Here is a 17,362-nt window from a genome sequence, read left to right as displayed (position 1 = left end):
TTAATCTCCGAGGAAGGAAGGACAGCATGGAAAATAATTGACGCTATTTTATTCCTAATTCTGGACTTCAACGAACACCTAGTTGCCAAGCTGTCTAGTTCCTGTCCTTGCTGAAGTCTGGGTCTTCATTATTTCCTGGATTTTGGAACTATCCATATCCCTCCAATGTATTATTTGTTTTCTTTAAATTAGCTAAGGTGATTTCTGTTGATAAGAACCAAAGTATCAATGTTAAAAATGATAGCAAGATTCTGGTTCTTTTCAGAAGCAGCCTTCCCAAAGGTAGAGTCAGAATCAATGTCCCCAAGTCCACAATTTGGGGATCCCCGAAGAGCTGCCCTCTATCTGCAGAATCATATTTCTCCAGAACTCTGCCAAGCCAGGCAGATTCTTCCATCCTAACCTTCTCCAACCCTACATTCTGACAGCTAATGAAAACATTTTCCTAAGCTCCAAAATACTTAAAGCATGACCTAATTCTCTGTGATTTCTCTACAATTTAAAACATTTCTATGTTAATAGGTTAGTTAAATATTGTCTTTATATTCAATGTTGGAAAGAAATGTCAGATCTAAAATGAATACATTATCACACAAACAATATATTTTTTGATGTACTGAAATTGAGTGAGAAGATTGTGGACAGGTAAAGATATATACCTAAATTAGATCAGGCTAAACATAACCACTTTATTAGAAATGTGATCAAGAAAATGATCATTTTCTTATTAAAAAGCTAAAGCAGAAAATAATTCTTTTTAGCTCCATGTCCAAAAGTTTCTTTTTTCTTAAAGCACATCATTTAGGAATTTACAAACTTGTATAGATACGAATTTTTTTCCAGGTCTTTGACTCAATCTCAATATTTTCATTATAAAAACTCAAAGAGCCACAAATGGTGAAGATAAAACAATGAGCCTTAAACTACAAAGAGGTAACTGAAGTTATTCATAGCCATTTTTACTGGCAATCAATATGGTATTGATTTTCTCTTCTTGCTACTCTTGCAGTAATGTCCTTGGCTTGAAACTCAGCCTAAGCTAGGAAATATTAGCAAATGAAATAATTCAAACCTAAGCAAATGGCAAGAGGAAACAGGACAGTGAAAGCCTGTATATAGTTCAGGGATGAAAATAACTGTCTACTGGTAGTTCATTCTGCTAGGCAGAAGGTGGTACCGTGGTGACCCAGGCTGAGATTAGGCCCAATGTGAAATTCCTGGTTTCACTATGCTCCACAGCTAAAGACCACATGCATATCCTAGCTAAGGGCATCTGTAGTCGCACGGAGAAGTGGCCAAGAGAGTGGATCTGGATGGATTCACATCACCATTACTGCAAAACCTACTCAAACTGCATGCCCTACTGACTGTGAGTCAATAGCATTATCTGAGTACATGAGGAAAAGCAGAATCTCATTCAAATTTAAAAAGAATTGATCAAATTGGAAAATTTTAAAACTCTCATGCATTAAAACAGACCATTATAGAAGCCCTGGGGAAATTCATTCCAGAAGTGGAGCACAATGATTTCTTACAAAATTGAACATGTTGAGGACTATGTTGAGTAATTCACAGGAAAACATCAAAGCCCAAATTTCAACTGTGAAAACTAGATTCCAAATAAAGAAACATCAATTATAGTGTCATATTTGATCAATGTAATTTCAGTTACTTTGAACAAGTCCATAAAATGACAAGTCTGTGCTTTGTAAAATTGTCATTAATGAAATCAAGGAGTCACATACGTACAAAAAGCTAACATGGTAGATGGGCTTTGTCTGCCTCTAAATCACAACAGCGATAAATATTTCTTTCCTTCAGCATCTTCTTGAAAACATATTTTCTGGGGAACATTTACAAGTGTTAAGTCCAAAGTAGAGCCACAATTATTCTACATTAAAGGTACAAAGATGGGTCATTTAAATATTTTTCAAAGGACTTTTCAAAATAGTGATATAAGGTCAGGTGCTGTGGCTCACACCTGTAATCCTAACACTTTGGGAGGCCAAGGTGGGCAGATTGCCTGAGCTCAGGAGTTCGAGAGCAGCCTGGGCAACATGGTGAAACCTCGTCTCTACTAAAAATACAAAAATTAGCGTGGTGGCACCTGCCTGTAATCCTAGCTACTCTGGAGGCTGAGGCACGAGAATTTGCTTGAACCCGGGAGGCAGAGGTTGCAGTGAGCTGTGATCACGCCATTGCACTCCAGCCTGGACAATAGGCACTTCCCATCCCCCTGACTCTGTCTCTACTAAAGAGACAGAGAAACCCCGTCTCTACTAAAAATACAAAAAATTAGCGTGGTGGCACCTGCCTGTAATCCTAGCTACTCTGGAGGCTGAGGCACGAGAATTGCTTGAACCCGGGAGGCAGAGGTTGCAGTGAGCTGCGATCATGCCATTGCATTCCAGCCTGGACAACAGGCACTTCCCATGCCCCTGACTCTGTCTCAAAAAAAAAATAGTAATATAAAAAGATTATTAATTTTTTGGAGTGCAATATTCACGATGTGAGTCATGTTTATTTTCACAGAGCAAAACTTCCTATAGCCACAGGAAAAGTTGTACCTTGTTGCAAATGGCAGAGTTCCATAGTAAGAGAGGCCTGAAATTGAACTTGGCATGTAAATGATACAGTCCACTTATAAAAGGAGAGAGCCAACGGCACCACAGCCAAACTAAAATCTGCAGTGTCCACATAGACAGTCTCCCTGTATCCCAGCATATTTGTTTAAGTCCTTCTTTGCAGAATCTTCCAGAATGGTACAGAATGATTTCCTGAGCTACTCCTACACTAATTTCCTTTTGCCAAAGCATGGAATGAACCCAATAGCTTTTTTCCCCTCTCTCCCATTTCTCTTGCTAGTAGGAAAAACAAAAACAAACACCTTAAGCTTTGTTCGTGTGTACATTTTAGTTAACTATAATACTATCCTTTTCTAACATTAAGTAATATGTCATTATTCAGGTATTTTCCCATGCTGGCATTTCATAGAAATAATAGAAGTAACCTTATATTTCACCCAGTCTAACACTTCACTTACTGATAAGACAAAATTGTGTCCTAGAGTTAGAGGATTGGTTTTGGTTAACTTCTCCAAAGCATAAAAATGATTGTTTTTGCCATGTTTGCCATTTCATTGGCACTGTACTCTATTCTCTTTCCACATACACTGGAATAGCTCATTTTTTCTGGGTTTTAAAAGAAAGGCTTAGCTCTAAACGACACAATTAACTCTGCAAATTACACAAATACATTGCCTTGAATAAAACACCCATTTAAATGACTAGTATGTGCTCATTAATGTGGAAAGCAAATGCTTAGGGTAATTTTTTTTTGAATAAGCTACTGCCCATTAGAACACATGATAACAATTAGATGTCAAAAATATAACTAAAGAGAGTTGTGCAGTCTTCCTGGTAGATCTGCTGTTGGTATCAGACACCACTGAACTAGATGGCCCCACATTGGATTTTCCAGACACTGCAACATGTGCCATCCTATGCAGTAAATAGAGAGATCCAGGGTCCAATACGTTTTGTCAGGTATCATTTGATAATAAGAACTCTAACCGATTGGAAATTGTTAACTGGGTATAGGAAACTTCTAGGAACAGACCCTGATCAAAATGCAAGGAATCTGGGATTGGTTGCCTGGTATGCTTAGGCTTAAAGGCAATAAAATTAAGCTAGTGTTAAGGTATGCTACTTTGGCAGCCTAGTCATTCACATTTAATTGAGTTATCACCTCTGTTCACCCAGAATGAATACCCATTAAAATAAGACTTCTTGGGCAATCTCATGGCTAATGCCATAGACCATATAAAGCACATGAATGGAGTGATTGTGTATCCAGTTTCTCCTGGATATTTTATGCTCATTATTTTTGCTGTGGATGATAAATCCTAGGGTGAGGAGATCAATGAAAATTGGATATAGTAGCTGCTTCAGTTGGTGTCAGCTTGAAGTTGGTGAATGGCAACAGACTTCTGTGGCAGTGCTTAAAAAAAAAAGAGCAGATCAACACACAAAATATTTTATGTCTTCAAATTGCTAGGATAAAATGGCCAAAAATAAAACTCAAAATTTGATCAGTGGGCTGTTGAATAATGTCAATTAAACCCATAGTTTCTCCAGGTCTCTTGTGTAAAAATCAGAGCAGCTATTGAGAAACAGCAAATCTATAAGAATTAGAATAGGCTGGGCATGGTGGCTCACACCTGTAATCCTAGCACTCTGGGAGGCCGAGGTGGACGGATCACTTGAGGTCAGGAGTTCTAAACCATCCTGGCCAACATGGTGAAACCTCATCTCTACTAAAAATACAAAAAAATTAGCCAGGCATGGTGGCAGGCGCCTGTAGTCCCAGCTACTCAGGAGGCTGAGGCAGGAGAATCGCTTGAACCCAGGAGGCAGAGGTTGCAGTGAGCCGAGATTGTACCACTGCACTCCAACCTGGGCAACAGAGCGAGATTCCACATTCAAAAAAAAAAAAAAGAAAAAGAAAAAACTAGAATAGTGATTTTTTGGAAAGAATTGAATGACTCAAAGAGTAGCTTCTTTTCCTTTTTTGGATAAGGCTATTCCTGCATTTCTTGAAGAACTTCTAATGGCCTTACCTGAGGACGTTGTCAAACAAGGGAAATCTGAGGCCAGGTGCCTGAATCCACCAACCTTGATTGTCTCCAGGCCTGTAATTAGAGTCCCTAGAGGGCCTTTTTGATTAATACAACAAACACAGCCTTGAGGTTTGGAGAGCCTGCCTTGAGCTATCACAACAATCACAGCTCTTCATCTAATTCTCAAACCTGAGTCGACATATAGACATCTCCAGAGATTGAGAGGAGGCTGGATACACTTAAGCATGGACCCTGTAATAACAAGTATGTACTATGGTTTTCTTTCTAAATATCCGCAAAGGAAATTGTAGTTGTTTACTAGAGTAACTGTGTGCTGAGGAAAGAGAAATACCCAGGACTTTCAGGGATGATTGGATGCTGGCTCTGAGCTAACGCTAATTCCAGGGGAGGGGGGTTGATTATCAATGTGGTTCACTGGTTGGAATGAAAGCTTAAAGAGATCAGGTAATGAATAGAGTTGTGACCCATGGAGGCCCAGTGGGCTCCTGAATCTATATAATGATTATATTCCTGATTCCTAAATGGGTAGTATCAGTACAGATAATCTCAGCTGATGACCAAATCCCCACACTGCATTTCTGATCCCAACATAGCAGTTTGCATCTGTTTTTGGCATAATTATTAATTAGTATTAACTTTTACTATGAAAAATATCCTGGTTTTAATGAGGAAGTATATGGCCACGCTAGCCATTTTGGTAGGAAAGACCAAAGAAAACTCTTAGAATTCCCCCTCCCTGTCAGAAGAGTAAATCAAAAGCCATATTCTGGGGAGAAGGCTAGGAGAGGTGGGGAGGAGATGCAAAGTTAAATGCCACCTTGGAAGACTTAAAAGATGCAGGGAGTAGCTTATTTAGCTTATGCAGAATTCATCTGAGACTCAGAAAATGTTTCACAAGGACCCTTGTCTAGTTGATTATCATAAACTTAATCTGCTTCTTGAGTCATGGTGGTGATTCCAGATATAGTTTCTTTACTGGAGCAAATAAAAACAATTTTTGGTTTGCATCTATTAATCTGACAAATGCTATTTCAAAAAATAGAGCATCTCAAAAGAAGTTTATTTTTACTTTTTGGAAACCATAGTTTACTTTTCTTGTCTCGGGATTATAGTTCTTGAGCTCTGTGCTACAATTAGGCCCACAGAGTACTTGATTGTGTCACCATTCCATAGGGCATCATGCTAGTAAACTACGTTATTGTATCATGCTCATAAAACCCAGAAATAAAATGTAGCAGTGATTTACATGGGCTCTCACCCGTCTGAAGCACATAAGGATATCCTTTCCAAAATGAAGAATAAGTTACTGCACCTCGCACCTGATACCATTGAAGAAGGAAACATAAGACTTTATAGGCTTCATTGGATTTGGAAAGCAACCGATTATATGGGTGTGCTTCTTCGATTCATTTACACGGTGACATAAATGACTGCAAGGTTGGGCTGGGACCTGGGACTAGAAAAGGCTAGATAGTCCAAGCTTCACTGCAGGCAGCTTTACTTGGCTTTTGTGACCTACTGAATACAACAGGACTCGAAGCTTTTGTAACTGATTGGAATGCTCTCTAAACCCTGTGGAAATTCCAATTGAAAAATCACAGCAGATGCCCCTGGGGTGTTTGAACATAAGCACATCCGCTTTGCCAAACAATAATTCCCCTTTTGAGAAACAGCTTTTGTTTGCTATTGGGTCCTGGTACAGGCTAAATTAGAGATTTGCATTAAAAATGGACATTCCCTGAGATACTGTTGTGTTTTCTTGATAAGCTCATGAAAAAAAGTCGTTACCCTGAGAAAACATAACCTATACATGGGCTCAACTATATGGGCTTCCCCTCATCAAGACTGGCCTGGCTATTGCCACTGCTGAGTGTCCAATATGATAAGCCTCTGAGGTGGTACTCAATTCTAGGGGACCAGAAAGTCACTTGGTATCAGGCTGATTATATTTATTCATGGAGGGACAGTTTTTATCACCATTGGAATAGACATTTACTTTGGACTTGAATTTAAATGATTGCCATACATCTGTACCACCATTTAATAAACACTTTATTCATTAACAACCTCTCTTTCTTCTTTTGATCTATTTACATTTTAGTGAAATAAGGCAATACACTGATCTCCATGGAATCACAGTTTTTATATGCCCCATCACTTGAAAGCAGTTTACCTTTATAGAATGGCAGAATGCCTATTGAACATTCAATTATGTAGTTCAGAAAACAATATCTTACCGATCTAGAGTGCTATTCTGTAGATGCGATAAGTGCTCTGAACCATAGACAAATATTTGATTGTCTTTCTTCTATCGTGTCTTAGTCAGTTTGGGCTGCTATAACAAAATACTTCAAATGGGTAATTTAAAAACAACAGAAATTTATTTCTCACAGTTCTGGAGACTGGGAAGTCCATGATTAAAGTGCCAGCAGATTCAATGTCTGGCAAGGGCTTACTCTGCTTCATGGATGGTGCCTTCTTTCTATATTCTCACATGGCAGAAAAGGGATCAAGGCAGCTGTCTTTAACCTCTTTTATAAGGGTACTAATCCCATTCATGAGGACAGAACTTTCATGATCTGATCACCTCCCAAAGGCTCCATGTCTTAATATCATTACTTTGGGGTTAGGTTTCAACATATGAATTTTGGAGGGACACAAACACTCAAACCATAGCCTATGGCAACACTATATGGGTCCAAGAACCAATGGGTGAAACAGAGGGTGACACCTCTTACTATTAAACTAATGATCCTTTATTCCTTCCTTTCTTAGGCTTTGCTGATTTAGAATTCTTGATACTCAATGATTTCCTTCTCCAGATATAAAAAATTATGGTTCCATTGAATTAGAAGAAACAACCTCCACCTAGCTATTTGATTCCTTGTGCTATCGAGAAACAGGCTAAAAAGGGAATACAGTCAAGTCTTACATAAAGTGTGCTGTTTACATTCTGGAATCTTGTATTTTCTTATATATTATGACTTGTTTGGCTTAAGACAGTAAAATGTCTTATTCTAATAAAATTAGTATAATAATTTTCTGACAGATATCAGTGAAGTGTCTTGAAAAAAGGGGCATCTTTTCCTAATTTTCATAAAAACACCCTATAGACTAATGAGTCCCTGGTTATAATGATGCTTAGGAGAGTTGAATCTGTCTATCCAAGGTAGCATAGTTGCTGCTATACAAAGGGGTGAAGAAGTATATCGATGCAACACAGGGGATATCTGAGATGCCTCCTAATCATGCAAATATTTTGTTGCATTGGACTTTTCCTTTTGTGTATGACCTTATAATCTTCCCCAAAGCACCTGAGACTTTGTTCTCTTTACAAGTCTGGAGAAATGAGTTTAGAGGAGGATAGAGCATGAGGAGAATTGCCTCGTCTTTGAAGATAAACCCTACAGTACATCACCATGAAAGATTGTTTGATGTCCCTATATTTCTCAAGAATAATTTCAGATGAACACAGTCTTGATCACATGTCTGAATGAAAGTTTCCAGAAGCTTGAAGAGATGATATATTTGGCTCCTGTGGTTACTGTAACAGAAGGGATTACACAATGGGAGGTTCTGCCCAAATCTCTGACTGAAATGCTGGAATTTCTCCCTGTTCTCACACAAAAGAAAGCAACTAAAAAAATCAACTGTCTGATATCACTATAATTATTATGTGGTATATGTATAAAATAATTAAGTCAACCTACAAGTAAAATTTAAAAATATTGAATATTTGACTTTATAAAAGCAATTTAGATTTTAAACAGCCCAGCCCTTTTTCAACACAACACAAATCCAGTGTTGCAAAAGAATGTTGACAGTTTCTTACAATTAATTGAAATGAGATCTAACTTTTGAGGACAGAATGCGTATAACACTGACACATGCAGTGACAAGTTGACAGTGTCGTTTCTCACAATGCTGAAGGTGACCAATTGTATGATTTCCAGGATATTCCTCTTGAAATATCCTATTTACTTGTCTAGATCCCATTTAAGGGGTTGGGGTATGCTGCAAGCTATTGCCTGCAGAAGCCTGAGAGGAGTTAGATGCCAAACAGGGCAAGGTGAAATGTTTTCCTAAGGAGTCAGAAGCCCATAAGTAAAGGAGTGCATATAAATTATGGTGGAAAAGGGATGCCAAAGACAAGAAAAAAGTTATGAGTTAGGTCAGGTGCCAGGAAAGCAGAAATAAATCTGAAAGTAGAAGGGTCAGGGAAAAAGGTTTCAGCATAGAATCCACAAAAGATGCCAGCATACTGGTTACATGGTAAGTGAACTGTCCAGAAAATGTTACGAGCCATGCAGGACCAGGCATTGATTAGAAAGTTTCTGGACCAGAGAGGGGAGGCTGAGTTACAAGTAGCAGCATAAAATGTTAAAGCCTCTAGGTTTTAGCCCAGACAGCACTTACAGGCTTTTGTCTGCACCTATGCTCATAACATAGTTGCTGGGATGCAGAGCTCTTGCTACTGGGGATGCCTGCCATATCCCTTTCTGGGTCACTGGGCTACTTTTGCCTGTGAAGAAGAAAGGTGATCCACTTTGCCTCATCATGTTACATGAGGACTTAGCACCTCTTCCACTTGTACGTGAAGATAGAACTGGCTGCTTATGTGTAAAGAGGACCCCCCACGCCAAGCAATTTGTTCTTCTCTTAACTTTTGAGAAATTACAAATTGTCCTGTGACACATAATAGAACTACCATTGGTTTACATCGTTGAGAAGTCTTTCTCTTCAAAATTCTCAAGAGAAAGAAGGGCAATCGTTCCTATAGGTGATGCTATTTATTTATATCAATGCAAAATTCCAACAAATCACAAGTGAAGAGAAAGGAATCAAACCTTAGATCTATCTATTTGGCAAAGTAATTAATAACTTGAGATAGATAAGTGTTATTGTTTGGATACTTCTAAACAAAACACTCTAAACAAAATTCAGGAATAGATTTATATAAAGGCATTATGCCTTAAAGGCAAAATTGTTTTGTATAAAGTGATTTTTGAATTCTAAAGCAGCTTACATTTTTCTAGATAGCCATCAGTTGATCTTTAAGTCCCAACCATTTAATATCTGGTAAACTCCAAATCATTAGTTTAATTCCATATTTCCATGGTCTAATTTTATCTGTTTAACTATATTGTTATTAAGTAGTTACCAGGAGCTAAAAGTGCCACATATGCCAAAACAAAAATAAAGAAATCATTTTATTGAAATTTTACTATGTAGAAAACAAAAGCCATTACCTATTTCTAAACATGCCAATCACAAAGGACAATTTTTAACATAATAAGGATTGATATTTTATTCAGTCAATATCTACTATCAAAAAACAAAAGAGATAAAAATTCTTGCCCTCATGGAACTTACATTATGGTTAACTTCTGACTACATCCTTCTCCATATTTATAAACTATCCAATCTTATCAATCTGCCTTCTGCTTCATTCCTCAAATTTATTCTTTTTTTCAGATTCCCTCACCACTGGATTAATTTAGGCTTTCATTATTGCTTTTAATATTTATTTATTCATCTATTTCCAGATAATTCATGCACTTGGTTAAAAAATAAATAAAACAGTAAAAAATGCCTAACACCCAAACTTGTGTGTTCTCCTTTCCTCTTCTCAGAGACAACCACTTTTGCTGGGTTTTTGAGTATCTGGAAAGATACTCAGCACCTATTTGTATTTTATATAAATGGTAACATACTATATACACTCTATTTTGTATCTTGCTTTTTAAAATTAATAGGGGGATTTTTCTATATCAGCACATATTAGCCTCATTTATTTCAGTAGATTCATGGTTAATAAATATTTATCAACCTGCAATTTACTTAAATAGTCCCCTATTGTATCAGTCAGGATAGGTTAGCTTATGTTGCAGAAACAAATAACCCTACAAACCTGGGTGGTGTATTTCTTGCTTACAAAATGTCTGTTGAAGTTCTGGGCAACTGTCCAGGGCAAATGCCTTCCATGTGGCTGCTCAGTGATGGTTTATTACTGATTCTACCATCCTATTGCTGTGCCATCTGGAACAAATGTTCTCCTTAGTCAATGCAGCAGAGGAGAAAGAGCTTTGGCATAGAAGTGGGCCCACATTGCTTCATTCTGAAAGAGGCACACATACACTTCTTCCAATCCATTCACCAGAACTAGTCTCCTGGCCTTTCCTAACTACAAGGAGAGCCGAGAATAAAATTCTCTAAAATTCTCACATATGCCTGAAAGAGAAGAGAGATGGCCTTGCATTTAATTAAAAATCTCTTTGAAAAACTATATTTGAAAGCCGTATTATTAGTCTAAATCTTCTCTTTTTTTCTTGTTTTTTGAGACAGAGCCTCACTCTGTCACCCAGTACCCAGGCCGGAGTCCAGTGTCATGATCTTGGCTCACTGTAACCTCTGCCTCCTGGGTTCAAGGCATTCTCCTGCCTCAGCCTCTGGAGCAGCTGGGATTAGAGACATGCCCCACCATGCTCGGATAATTTTTTTTTTTTTGTATTTTTAGTAGAGATGGGGTTTTACCATGTTGGCCAGGCTGGTCTCGAGCTCCTGACCTCAAGTGATCCACCAGCCCAGGCCTCCCAAAGTGCTGGGATTACAGGCATGAGCCACCACACCCAGGCTTAAATCTTCTTAAGGTGGTAACTTATATATTTTTGGGTGTTGAATAAACATACGTTGGCTGGCCAGCATTAGTGGAGTACTCATACTCATTGATAGCACACCCAATCAATGAACAGCCTTTTACAAGTATAAAATAGCTTAGTTAAAAATGACCATCACAAGTTACATCTGAATTATTGCTGCCATTTTCAGAAAAAGTAAAGATGAAAGATAATATCAAATATTTTAGGAATCGTTTTAATACTGGTTTGGTTCATATTCAAATAAACTACAGAATCTCTCAGATTAGCAATAAGAAAGATGAATGAGTACACTAATGTTTATAGTAGCATTATTCACAATAGCCAAACGATGGAAGCAACTCAAGTGTTCATCAACAAATGAATGGATAAACAAAATATGCATATACATACAATTAACTATTATTCAGCCTTAACAAGGAAGAAAATTCTGATACTTGCTATAACATGGATTAACGTTGAGGACATTGTGCTAAGTGAAATAAGCCAGACACAAAAGGACAAATACCGTACGATTCTACTTGTATAAGGTGCCTAGAATAGTCAAATTCACAAAGACTGAAAGTAAATGGTGTTTGCCAGGCCCTAAGGGGAGGACGGGATGAGGAATTATTGTTTAATGGATATGAAGTTTCAGTTTTGCAAAATGAAGAGTTCTGGAGATGGATGGCTGCACAACAATGTGAATATACTTAATGCCACTAAATTATATACTTCAAAATGGTTAAAATAGAAAATATTATGTTATGTATATTTTATCACAATAGAAAAAAAGGTGTACGAGTAACAATCTTTCAAGAATGATGACAAAAATCTGTGAGAAAACCTTGCATTGCTCTGATTCCTTAAAGGAACTAAAGAGGCAATGGGTATGAGTAGTGAACTAGCAAGCTAGAAAGAGAAAAGGCTGTAGTCAGAGAATAAGAAACTGGAGTTAATGACTTAGGATGTAAAAAAATTTCAAGTGGTGACAGGATCTAGGATATGGCCATGGGAGCATGTGGCTGCAGTGGAGTAAAGGAAAAGCTAATGGAATATGTGCATGCCAAAGAAGCAAGAGGCCAAAATGCTGAAAGGGACAGCCACATGAATGTTTAAATCACCCAGGAGGAGGACAGAGTTTGGGATGAAGAGGAAGATTGTGAGTAAGGGGCTAAATCTATAAATAAGTAAAATAGGAAAGTTCATCCCTTTTGATTAGCATTTCTGGACTATATTTAGCCTCTAGATACAGTCATATGCCAGAGGAGCTTGGAGAAGACAGCTTGTATAAATGAGAATGACAGCTAGCTAAGAAGAGCAGTCCCATGGACTGTTCAAGTCTGCAAGAGCAGCACATTCCTTCCCTGTAGGAAATGCGCGTGGGAAAGCATATTACAATCAGAAGCTATTTAGTGAACACGGGATGAGGGAAAGGGTGGTGACAGTTGGGAGGGGAAGAGGAGAATTGTAGTGCTTAAATGCCTAATGACATCACCCCAAAATAACCTCGTTTATCAGCCTCCAAAATAGGGTCACTCACCACAGAGTCCCAATAGAGCAGTTAGGATTCAAATATCTCTCTTCCACTGGACAGGCGGAGTGGTTATTGCCAAGTTTTCTCTTTGATGTCCTTTTATCTGGGCATTCATGCTGACTACTCAACTTTGGTTGACAACCCCCACCTTTTTTTTTTTTTTTTTTCTTTTTTAGAGACGAGGTCTCACTCCGTCACCCAGACTTGAGTGCAGTGGTACGATCATAGCTCAGTGCAGTCTCTAACTCCTGGGCCTAAGAAACCTTCCCACCTCAGGCTCCTAACTAGCTGGGACTATAGGGATTTACCACCAGGACTGGCTTTATTTTTTTCTTTATAAAAATAATGGCATCATCTAATGTGTAACCAGTTATAAAATGACTCAGGAGACATTCTACCTCTGTAAATTATGTTCGCATTTCCTAGTGACTGAATGTTTGTGTTCCCCCCAAATACCTATCTTGAAGTCCTAGTCCCCAGTGTAACGGTATTGGGAGGTGGGGCATTTGGGAGGTAATTAGGTTTAGGTGAGGCCATGAGGGTGGAGACCCCATGATAAGACTAATACTCTTAGAAAAAGAGGAAGAGACGTGAGATATCTCTGTGTGTGTGTATGCGCACCAAGGGAGACCATGTGAGGACATAATCAGGTAGATAGGAACCCCTCTCCAAGAACCAGGCAGGCACCCTAATCTCACACATCCAGCCTCAGAACAATGAGAAATATCTGTTGTTTAAGCTACTCAGTTTATGGCATTCATTGTAGCAGCCAAAATGAAGAAAGCATTTTTTCTGATAACATTCTTTTTTGTCAATTTTAGTAGACTGTAGGAGCTGGGTATTTGCCTTACCTTATAGCAACTATTTTACTTTTACTATCACTATTATCATTACTGTTTTATTATTTTGTTCAGCTTCTCAAAATTTCTGATGCTCGGACTGCCCTTCTAGCCATATTATTATTATGTTTTCATTAATTCATTCATTTCAGTGAGTCTTCTACATAAAAGGCACTTCCACTGGTACATTATGTACTAGGGTCCCAAGGGTCCTCAACTAAGCTGGATCTGTCATGGAGAGACCTGAGTTCCTAAAAAATGATCTGATTTGGACCAAGGACCACTCTAATGGAAATGGGTTCTTAGTCTCAACTCTGGAGGAGGCTGCCACTAATTGGATTTTGCTCAGGCATCCATCCAATTTTGAAGGGCCATTTTAACTTGCTGCCTCTTACTTTTTGTTGAGTACTTAGAGAAGTGCATTAACACTTCCATGTCCCTAGAGATTCTTTTAGCATAGTATCCATTAAGAAAAAAAAAAAAAGCCTGTGGTATCCTAAGCATAAAATAAGTTTTCATTTATTCCTACCTCCAAAATTTTAATTTATTTTTCCTTTTGTTATGGATAGCCTGTTATAGATGCAGATGGGAGGGAACATCGGTATGCCTTCTCCCAGATTATTTACCTTTGGATTTTTAACTTAAAAACATTTTTTCTTTATATTATATGTGTCAATTATCAAATAATTAGAAAATACCCAGAAAACATAAACAAGAGAAACAAAACTAGATAGCATCCACAATTCTACTCTCAATCACATTTAACATTAGATTACACATCCTTCCAATTATTTTTAATCTGCTGTCTGGTTATGTCTTTCTTCAGACTTTTACTATGTGTAAGAAAACAGTTTTTTCACATATGCAATCATACATACTATACATATTATTCAGTAACTTGTTATCTTTTGCCTGCATTGTGAACATCTTTCTATGTTGATACATATAGATTGATGTCTCCCAATTACATAATCTCCTTCTTATAATGTCTTCCTGTTTGAAAAATGACCAGAATTCCTAACATGATTAACAAGGACCAGTCTGCCCTCAACCTCATACTGGTTTTTCTATACTCCAGACATTTCAATCATTTCTCATTTCCTTGGAAAGACATGCTGTTATCCATGTGATATGGTTTGGCTCTGTGTTCCCACCGAAATCTCATGTTGAATTGTAATTCCCAATATTGGGGGAGGGACCTGGCGGGAGGTAATTGGATCATGGGAGCAGATTTTCCCCTTGCTGTTTTTGTGATAGTGAGTGAATTCACATCACAAAAACTGATGGTTTAAAAGTGTGTAGTACTTTCCGCCTTGTTCCTTCTCTCTCTCCTGCCACCATGTGAAGATGTGCTTGCTTCCCCTTTGCGCTTCCATCATGACTGTAAGTTTCCTGAGGCCTCCCCAGTCATGCTTCCTGTATAGCCTGTAGAACCATAAGCCAACTAAACCTCTTTTCATTATAAATTACTCAGTCTCCGGTAGTTCTTTATAGCAATGTGAGAACAGAGTAATACACCATGCTCTTGGCTGAAATTTCTTCCACTTATATACCTCTTTCCTGAAAAACTCCTGCTTATCTTACTTATATAAAGTCTCTATTTTAAATATAGGTCATATCTTCCTGTTATATGATTTTACAGCACCCTGTTTTCATCATGGCACTTATCACAAATGTAATTAATTGATGATTAACATAGTTATTTAAGGGATCTCTTTCCCACCAAACTACAAGCTCCATGAGGTAAGAGACTAGTTAGCTTAATATTTGTGCTCCTAGCACCTAGCAAAGTGCCTGGCACATAGTAGGCACTCAGTAAATGTTTGTTGAGTGAATTGTAGTGGATTTAAGATAAAAGGAGGAAAGAGCAGGTGCAAATGTAAATTTGTAGGTCTTAAGATGACAAGTTGAGGTGCCCTGCATTGCCCAAACTAACAAACAATACAGTCAGGAGGGCTAAAGGTGATTGTAACAAATTAAAAGGCAAGATGTCTGCTTATGCCTTCTTTGCACAGAAGTAAAGAGAAGAATGTAAGAAGAAAAACCCAGAGGACTCTTTTGATTTTGCAGAATTTGTTCTGAGAGGTGGAAGAGAATGTCTGGGAAAGAGAAGTCTAAATTTGATGAAATTGCAAAGGCGAATAAAGTATGCTATGATTGGGAAATGAAGGATTACAGACCAGCTAAGAGAGGCAAGAAGAAGGACCTTTATGCCCCTAAAAGATCACCATCTGGTATTTCCCATTCTGTTCAGAATTCTGTCCCAAGATTAAATCCACAAACCTTTGTGTCTCTATTGGAGAAGTAGCAAAAAAAAAAAAAAAAAAAAAGCTGGGTGAGATGAGGAATAACTTAAGTGACAGTGAAGAGCACTCTTACATCACTAAGGCAGCAAAGCTGAGGGAGAAGTATGAGAAGGATGTTGCTGACTGTAAGTATAAAGGAAAGTTTGATGGCATAAAACATCCTGCTAACGTTGCCTGGAAAAAGATGGAAGCAGAAGACGAAGAAGATGAGGAGAATGAAGAGGAGGAGGCAGTGGAGGAGGATGACTTTAAAACCATTTATCTATCTCCATGTGAATATCTTAGAGTATGGGAGCATTGTAATTGATATGTTTCTTATTGTGAAGTGTCTATGGGCCTCATTAGGTTTAATTACAAAATCTGATGATGATCATCATATTGTAGTCTCTCAAAGTGCTCTAGAAGTTGTCAGTGGTTTACATGAAGTGGCCATGGGTGTCTGGAACACCCTGAAATGGTATCAAAGTTGTATGTATTTCCAAACATTTTAAAAATGAAAAAGCACTCTTGTGTTCTGTTCACTGTGTACTTTGTTGTTGGTGTGACAAGGCATTTAAAGATATTTCTGACTTTTTTTTAAATTTGTAAGGTGGTGTTAACTGTATGGTTATTGGCTAGAAATCCTGAATTATTAACTGTTCATATTTATAGCTTGTAAAAAGAACAAAACAACCAACACAAAGTCTTGATGCTTGGTATTGAGGCTATAGGGAAAGATGTCTTTTGTAGGGGCCATAGCTCAGAGGGTGCACTGTAAGGCTGGAACTGTTTCCACTGTGATGGGCTTCCGTTTAGCTTAGGGTAGTCTTGTTTTTTTATATAGTGACATAGCATTGTGCTGCTTGGAATAAGGGGGTCAGGTGGCATGAGAAGTGTTAGAATTTTTTTTTTTAGTTAAATGCAGTCATTTTTAAATTATTTTTAGACAAACTGTAGAGCTCTTCACTGTCCAGCAAAGCAAAGAGCCACTGTGTCAATGAAAGTTCAATAGCCTTCTGTACTTAAACAAGATTTGCAATGTTCTGGGTTTTTTTTTATGTTTCAAATGCTGAAATGTTTTCAAAGTTAAATAAACTGTATTTCAATTTTTAAAAAGGTGACAACTTCAGGAAACTGCCTTTTATAGTTACTCTCTTCTCAGTAAGGTAGGAGATGAGAAAGTCTTCTGGAAGTGATTAAGATTCTGGGAGGTGGAAGAAAGGGTAGGAGATATTGAAGATAACATGAAACATTTTGGAATAATCATGGTGAACAATTGGAGAGTTGGACAAGTAATATAGTATCTCTTTAGGCCATGTGAGGGTTAAGGTTAATAGTCATTAATAAATGGCAATATTAACCTACCTGGCATAGGATTTTCTTCAGCAGAATATCAGAGACTGAGTGGGCTTGGTAAAGGCAGACTT

General features: G+C 37.9%; 1 pseudogene; it reads left to right on the top strand.

Moving 5' to 3' along the window:
* Positions 1 to 8,889: 8,889 nt before the first annotated feature.
* Positions 8,890 to 16,263, top strand: LOC129036237 (high mobility group protein B3-like; annotated as a pseudogene).
* Positions 16,264 to 17,362: the final 1,099 nt, after the last annotated feature.

This window comes from Pongo pygmaeus, chromosome 4 (assembly GCF_028885625.2).
Source record: "Pongo pygmaeus isolate AG05252 chromosome 4, NHGRI_mPonPyg2-v2.0_pri, whole genome shotgun sequence".
Classification (NCBI taxonomy): domain Eukaryota; kingdom Metazoa; phylum Chordata; class Mammalia; order Primates; family Hominidae; genus Pongo; species Pongo pygmaeus.
This window is presented reverse-complemented; position numbering and strand designations above follow the sequence as displayed.